Consider the following 8,022-nt stretch of genomic DNA (forward strand, 5'->3'; position numbering starts at 1 on the left):
ACCTTAAAAATCAATAAATAGAGATTTAGTATATTTTTTAGAGGTAACAAAATAAACAAACAATTATATTTTATGAATCAATTGTTCATGTTTTAAATATTTTATTGCTAAATTGTTGTTATCTTTACTTATATCTGTTGAACCATTTAAATCTTCCGTGTCTGTTTTTGTTGCTCCAGTATTATTTGTTGAATATTTTCTAGATCTTTGTATCTTCTTGTTTTGGTTTGTTGTTAATTTAAGTTGTAAGTTTTAACGCAAAATTTAATTATTGATTTATTTTATTTTTCATGAATACTGTTATTTTCGTGTGCAATAAATATGATTCCAAAAGAAAAAAAGTAAATTCGTATATTATCAAATCATCCGTCTCATACTTCTTAATTATTTAATGATTTAGTTTATCCGATTAATATTGATTTTTAAAAATATTTATGATTTACAGAAAAAAAAAGTTTTTTTCTCAACATTTTACCTTCTTGTTGTTCTGAACTGGAGGTAGAAAATATCAATGATGCCACTTCACAGGCAGGATTTTAGATATAGACATTGTGGAAGAGGTTGGTTGAGTTGGAAAAAGAATCACTATTTTATTTATTTTGTTTTTAGGATATGAATGGTATAGGTTATATAATCAATGATTAATAGTGGGTATTTTTTCAAAAAATGTTTATAACTCTTCTCATTTGTTTGATAGTACGTTTTATTTTTTTGTCTATTACAAAAGAATTTGTTTAAAAAAATTAAAGATTCTGATTAATAGTTATAACTAATTAAGTTTCAATTAACTTTTTTATTTTTCATTTTAAGTGGTTGACTTAATTACTTAAACATACCTGTTTTTAATATAAACATAGACTGAGAATGAAAGGATAGGTTAGAGTTAATTAAGAAAAGTTTTTAGTTAAAGTTTCGATCAAATAAAAAATATCAAAAGTGTAAATTAAACTTCAAACATGGGATTGGGCATAACATTGTTAACAAAAACAAACCTGCATAACGTTCTTAACAAGACATAAAGATAACCTTCTTAACAAAACATAACAGTCACAACATTCCTAACAAAATCAAACATAAAATTTCTATTTCTTAATAAAATCAAACCTTTATAAATTAAACTTCAAACTTCACGCTTAATATTTGCGGTGCTGGAATCAGCCTTCAGAGTTATGATCGTGTCATCCTCAGCAGGAAACTTCATAGCCATATGGTACACAGAGACAACAGCACCAAGTTCATTGAGTGTTCGACGACCGATAATAGCATTGTATGGTAGGTCTGCTTCAACTAAAATATATCGAACCGTCAAAGTTCGATACGCTGGACCAGTACCGAATGTAGTTAGCAAATCAACACATCCTCTCGTTTGCACTTGTTTTCCTGTGAATTCCACCAAAGATTCTGAGTTGGACATCACAAGAGAATCGGGAAGATTCAGTTTTTGAAAAGTCGACCAATATAAGATGTTAGTTAAGTTTCCCTGACTGATAAGTATCCTCTCAACTTGATAGTTGGCTATTGTGACCGTGACCATCATTGGATCGTTCTCGTTGTGGTTTGTGGTCAAATCTGCTTTTGTGAATGTGATGGTAGGAAGAGAGCTCATGGTACTAGAAAAATATTCAATAAGATAGTTAGTTACGAAAAAAGACTGGGATAATATAATATAATATTAATGAAGATTTTAAACAGTATATTGGGAGTGATTTCTCAAACTTTTAATATTTTTTATCAAGTGGATATTATAATTTTAATATCTTTCGATACCATGCAATCAATTTCACCCAAATAATGTTTTGTAATTACATTTTGTTTGAAAATGACAAATTTAAATATTAATGTTTATGTTGTATCCAAAGAAAATGATTTATTTCTATCTTGTAAATGAAGTTTGTTCACTTATGTAACTTCTTTCTTAGACCGTGTGTGAAGATTTATGACGTTATTAATTAATTTAGATTATTTCATGTGGAGATTTTTTAACCACTGTTTAAATTTGACTTCAGTTTTCGATAGAATGTCATAGTATCGGTTGAAGCTTCATATTTTAAAATATTTATGAGACTAATTTTGATTCAGATCTAATCAAACTGAAAAGTTTCTAGTCTCTATCTAACAAAGCATTTTGAGAATCAAATTTATATTTTCTCTCACAAATTTACTCTGTAGCCAATTAAATTAAATTACAGTAGATAAAACTAATTTTTAGAAAATTGTTTTGTTATTTTCTTTCTCTTTATTCTAAATCCAAAATTATACCTAAGTTTTTATGTTAAACCTAATTTCAGGTTTGAAATCATACAATTATAAAGTAATTTTAACTAAATATTCTGGTTTTCTACTCTTCACAAGCTCTAAAAAAGTCTCTCTTGATTGTAATTTTAGGGTAAAATAAAATAACAAACATGCACAACAATTTCAACCTAATTGTTTGTAGATTGTCACAACAAATTGATAGTCACAATGCAAAAGAGGATGGGGTAGATATAGCAATAGATAATTTAAACATGCTTAATTTTGTATTTGTGTGTCCAACTCAACACAACTACAAAAAAAATTTAACTTACAACTTCCACTCTCCTAGACAAAGTAATAATGATCATGCTTGCAATAACAATTCAATTTTTTACTTATTATTCAATTCAAGAAATACTGCAATATACAAATATATTTATTTATATCTAAATAGATAATATTTTTCTGAAGTAATTTATACAAAGACATTTGTTTATATCTAAATAGATCATATTTTTCTGGAGAAATATAGTTATTATTCTTACCTCTGCTATGATGAATTTGGGTTGAGCAAATCATAAGTGAATAAGAATTTAGAGACTTATGAGAAAAGAAAAGAGAAATAAAAGATAGGATATGAGGACACGAATCTATATATTATATAATTATGAATTATATAATTTGACAATAAAGAATTATGTTTACAAGAATGTTCCAGATTATTTTTTGGGACAGAAAGATATTTTTCATGACTCGTTCACAAGGATTTGTTTCTTATTTTTATAATCATAATAACAATTTATACAATAAAGTTAGAATTTTTAAAAAATTAATATATTTTTTCTTTTTAAAATTGTGTTATAACCACCATACTAGAATTGTCAAAAATCTAACAAATACTTTTGAAATTGGACACTTCACGAATAGTGTCCTACAGGTGTCAACACACGTTATTTAAGAGGAGTGTACGAGTTTCATAGTTTATAGTTTATGAATGTTAAACCTTATGAATTTTATGCTAAAATAACCGTTTTGGTTCGGTGGATTTGCAAGGATGTGATTGAGTATTATGTTATGAGGGGAGGATGTTAAGTGCTAATGATTCTAGGTATAGGATATTATAATTATCATATTTAATAAAACAATATCTGTTACTTTTTATTACTTAGGTAATAATGAAATTCAATTTTTTAATATGATATGTTTTAACTTCAAGAAATATATTAAATTAAATAAATTATTATAAAACAAAAATATCACCACTAAAAATGATGAGATCTTCGTCAATAAGAATATATTTTGAAATTTTGCCCAATTGATATACCATCCTAAGTTCTTATTTTATATCCTTGATTATTTTTTATTTAATTATAATACAAAAATTTCAAAAGTAACGCCTATCTTCTCAACTTAAAATAATAGTAAAGTTTCCTAAATTTTATTTTCACAAAATTAATCATTTATCTTTGTAACTATTTTATTGTAATATTAATTAAACAACTTTATATTTAATGACAAAAAAATATTTTATTCAATAAAAAACGTAAATGTATAATTATTCTTCTCAAATATAATATATTTATTAAAATTTTAAATAATTGTTTAAACTATATTATTTAAATGCAAATACACATATATTTTCGTTAGATTTTGATAAAAATGATAGAAATATGAAAGAAGAAGCTCCTGATTGTGTAAAATAAGGAAGAAGTTGACTTTTTTTTTACGATTTAAAAGAAGTTATAAGAATCCAAATACAAATTCTAAAAAATAAGTTATTCCAAGTAAATGAACTTTCAAAAATATAGTTTAAGTATTATGTACAAAATAATCTTACAAATCAATAAGTAGAGACTTGGTGTTGTATTTTTAGATGTAACAAAATAAACAAACAATTATATTTTTTGAATCAATGGTTTATGTTTTGAATATTTTATTGCTAAATTGTTGTTATCTTTACTTATATCTGTTGAACCATTTAAATCTTCCTACGTCTGTGTTTTTGTTACTGCAGAATTATTTGTTGAATATTTTCTAGATCTTTATATCTTCTTGTTTTTGTTATTAATTTAAATTGTAAGTTTTTACTGCAATATTTTATTTATTGATTTATTTTATTTTTCATTAATACGGTTTAATGTTATTTTCGTGTGCAATAAATATGATTCAAAAGAGAAAAAGTAAATTAGTATATTATCAAATCCTCCGTCTTATACTTCTCAATTATTTAATGGTTTACTTTATCCGATTAATATTGATTTTTAAAAATATCAATGATTTATAAAAAAAAAAGTTTTTTTTTCTCAACATTTCACCTTCTTGTTGTTCTGAACTGGAGGTAGAAATTATCAATGATGCCTTTTCACAGGCAGGGTTTTAGATATAGACATTGTGGGAGAGGCTGGTGGAGTTGAAAAATGCATCACTAGTCTTTATGAAGATATAAAGACTTTAAAAAAACGGATTTGAAACAAACAGGTATCTATGTATAAACTGAGAACATTTTTTGATTTGAATTATCTTCTTTTTTTAACTTGTTGATGTTTGGGTGCTGTGTTTTCAAATCAGATTCCCTTATAAGATTGAGAGTTGTGAGTTGCAATTGCAAGGAAGGAGCTTTTGATGGAAGTTGAAGCTGGTAAGAGTGTTTGTAGGAGTGCAGAAGTGGATGATGAGGGCAGAATCAAAAGAACTGGTTAGTATGCTTCCATTATCTACACCAGTGCTTATACTACTTTTTCAATTTAGATTATTTGTTCATATATGTGCATATTCTTATCTGGCTGAGTTTCAAACGGGATGACCAAATTTAAGACAATTGTTCCTAGTTAGACCTATATAAGCCTTGCATATAATCAGCAGACAACTCTTTTCATTTCCCTGTTATATGTTTGCTGATGAGATTCTACCATTTGAAACAACTTTTCTTTTTTGAAAACATATTTGGTATCATATATGTACTATCAAGACTCTATCACTTAAATTCAAGACTCTTTCAAAATGTTCTAATGACCCAAATAGTCCTACCTATGATCAACATTTTCCTTTCCCCCACACAGCTATCAAATACTAAATTAAATTAAGCTCTTCTGTGCAAAAAGTAAGGAGTAAAGTAACTTATAAGAATAAGTAGACTAGGGAAAAAGGAAATTAAGCAAGCAATCAGAAAACAAAACACAATTAGGTGTTACCTCCTAATAGCTTGGGTCATTATTATGCATTAGCATTATCAATCAGAAAAACTGTGACGTCTTGTACAATTCTTGTTTCTTTATAGATCATATTCTTGTTGTTACTTATTGCATTATTCTTTTGCGCATTTAATATAAAAAGCAAATAAAGACAGTAGACAGCAAAACAGAAGCAAATATCACAATCATAAGGCATTGCTTACTACATTTGCATATCCAATAATAGTTTAAAAATTCGAATCATTTATGGTATTACACTGCACAGAGTTAGGGAAGACGGCAAACATTCTGAATATTTCATGCTTCTAAATTTTAAGACCAAGACAGAGGGCAATAATAGTAGCATACATGTCTACAAGTAATGCATAAACTTTTATCAACAGAAACCATATTATACTATTATGCAAACCCTAAAAATTACAGCTGACAACATACCTGTAATGTTGAAATCGTAGAAGATGGAAACTGAAAATGGCGGAAGATGGAAACCCTAAACATAAAAGGAGACAATGTCAATGAGACTGAAATCGAAGCCGTAAAAATTAAAATGTTAAACTAACACAACAGCGAGCAAAATAAAAAAATCTCCGAACATTGAAACCCTTGAACACTGAAGGATAAAAAAAGGAAAAGAAATAGAAACAAAAAAATAGGTTACCTGTTTCGAGGAAATGTTGATGTCTTTTCGGAGGAATGGAGACTGAAGAATGAAAAAGAAAGTATATCCAACGGGTTCAGAGCGGGAAGAGTTTAGCTATTTTGTAACAAATTTCTGAATATTTTGAATTTTATGTTCAAACATCTTCTCCATTCAAGGTATGTAACTATTCTATAAGATATACCGTTTTTAAATTATATGGTTTTTTAATGTTGTTTTTTATGTTTTACGAAATAAAATAAAAATTATTAACAAATGAAACTATTAAAAAATAACTTTAAATTTGATTTAAGTTCGGTAAATTTTAGTTAAAATAAATTTTAAATAATTATGATATAATATTAATAAGTTGATTTATCTCTAATTCAATTTTATAATACTAATTTATTAACTAAGGTAATATAATATTCGTATCTTTATATGAAATTCCAACAGCAATGTGTAAAAACTACATTTTAGATCTCAGTTTTATATGGGTTGCAAATTTTGTTTTGCTTAAAACAAAAAATGTTCTAGTGTTTTGGGGTTAGTATTAAAAGGCAAACAATTTTATTTTTTCAAACTATAGTAATTTTTTCATGAAATCTTTTATGCCTTGATATCTACTTAACTTTCTAATTCTTTAATAATGCATATGATAGCAACGAGTGAAATTATAGATTAATAAAAATTAACCATCATATCACCGAATTGACACTTGGTTTAATCTTTAAACGATGGTATGAGTGTGTGACAGTGATGTAGAAAAATGTTGAAGACATTATTATTTTAATTTTTTTAAAACTCTGAAAGTTATAAAAGTTTTAAAACAGTGAAAAAAGATGTGTAAAGTAGGGAGTGTGTATTTTATTGAATGAAAGGACTGACTTTTAAATAGCTTACAGCAATTAGAAATCTGTTTGTAAAAACAAATATCTTTTACAAGAAAAAGAAGAAAAAAAATACATTGAACGTGGCAATGTGCAGAAGTTAGGAGGACAAAAACTGTCTCAGATCTTATCTTAACAGAATCATGCGACACCGTGACCATTTCGAGAGACCATTGTCACCAAATAATTGAATTCAATATTTTTAAAATTCCTGCAACTTTCTTGGATTATCTGATTAATGAATAGAATACAAATATATGTAAATATTAAGAAATGTTTAAATACTCGTATATTAACTTAAAAAGTTCTCCAATAGTATATTATAAAATAATAATTAATTATTTCATATTTACCAATGTTCGTAATTATGTAAAGAAAATTTGATGTAAAAAATAATAATTTATAAAAGTGTAAATTAAAGTTTAAATAAATTTCAAATTAAAATGGAATTTTCTTTTGTAAAATCTTAATACAAGAAAAAATTATATTTCAATAACACTACTTTAACCTATCTAACTGTAACCCCCCTTAAATAAAAAAGCAGCAGCAGCCCGTGTGCCCCATAATTTTCCTCTTTCCTTTTTTTCATGTTTTTTCTTTTTATCATCTTCTCTCATCTTCCTTCTCCCTTCATTTTCTCTCTCATACATCATCTATTCCAAAATCTGATCATGTCATATTGTAGATGAGGAGTCAGACTACATTTCTACCCGATCAGATTTTCAAACAGAGCCCGTAAATCTTGAAGTTTATCCTGACTGTGGGAAATAAAATTCTAGAAGTTGCTTGGAAAGCAAACAATTAAGGTAAGGGAAACTAAATTTAATTTTTAATAGCACCCTAGGATAGAAGATCTGAATGCGGAAGGGACGTGGTCCCAATATTCAATTTCTCTTGCAGAGATGTTGTTTGTTTATATATTATTTAAATTTGTAAAAAAATATTATATTTTGATGGTTTAATATTTAAGGTGTTGTTTTTTTATGTTAATTACGCTTTTGAATGTTGTGGATCGTGTTTGGAATGATATTGTATGATGAAGTGGTGTGGAATTGAATTCATATATTTG

At 26.6% G+C, this 8,022-nt stretch overlaps 2 long non-coding RNA genes across 2 annotated transcripts; one reads left to right on the top strand and one right to left on the bottom strand.

Moving 5' to 3' along the window:
- Nucleotides 1-939: 939 nt before the first annotated feature.
- On the bottom strand, nt 940-6,219 carry LOC137828223 (uncharacterized). The gene is made up of 3 exons (XR_011083840.1): nt 6,085-6,219; nt 5,862-5,916; nt 940-1,610 (listed from the first exon to the last, which is right to left on the bottom strand). It is a non-coding gene; the product is annotated as an uncharacterized lncRNA (long non-coding RNA).
- Nucleotides 4,577-7,783, top strand: LOC137828224 (uncharacterized). The gene is made up of 3 exons (XR_011083841.1): nt 4,577-4,713; nt 4,804-4,930; nt 7,639-7,783. It is a non-coding gene; the product is annotated as an uncharacterized lncRNA (long non-coding RNA).
- Nucleotides 7,784-8,022: the final 239 nt, after the last annotated feature.

Source organism: Phaseolus vulgaris, chromosome 7, assembly GCF_000499845.2.
Source record: "Phaseolus vulgaris cultivar G19833 chromosome 7, P. vulgaris v2.0, whole genome shotgun sequence".
Classification (NCBI taxonomy): Eukaryota; Viridiplantae; Streptophyta; class Magnoliopsida; order Fabales; family Fabaceae; genus Phaseolus; species Phaseolus vulgaris.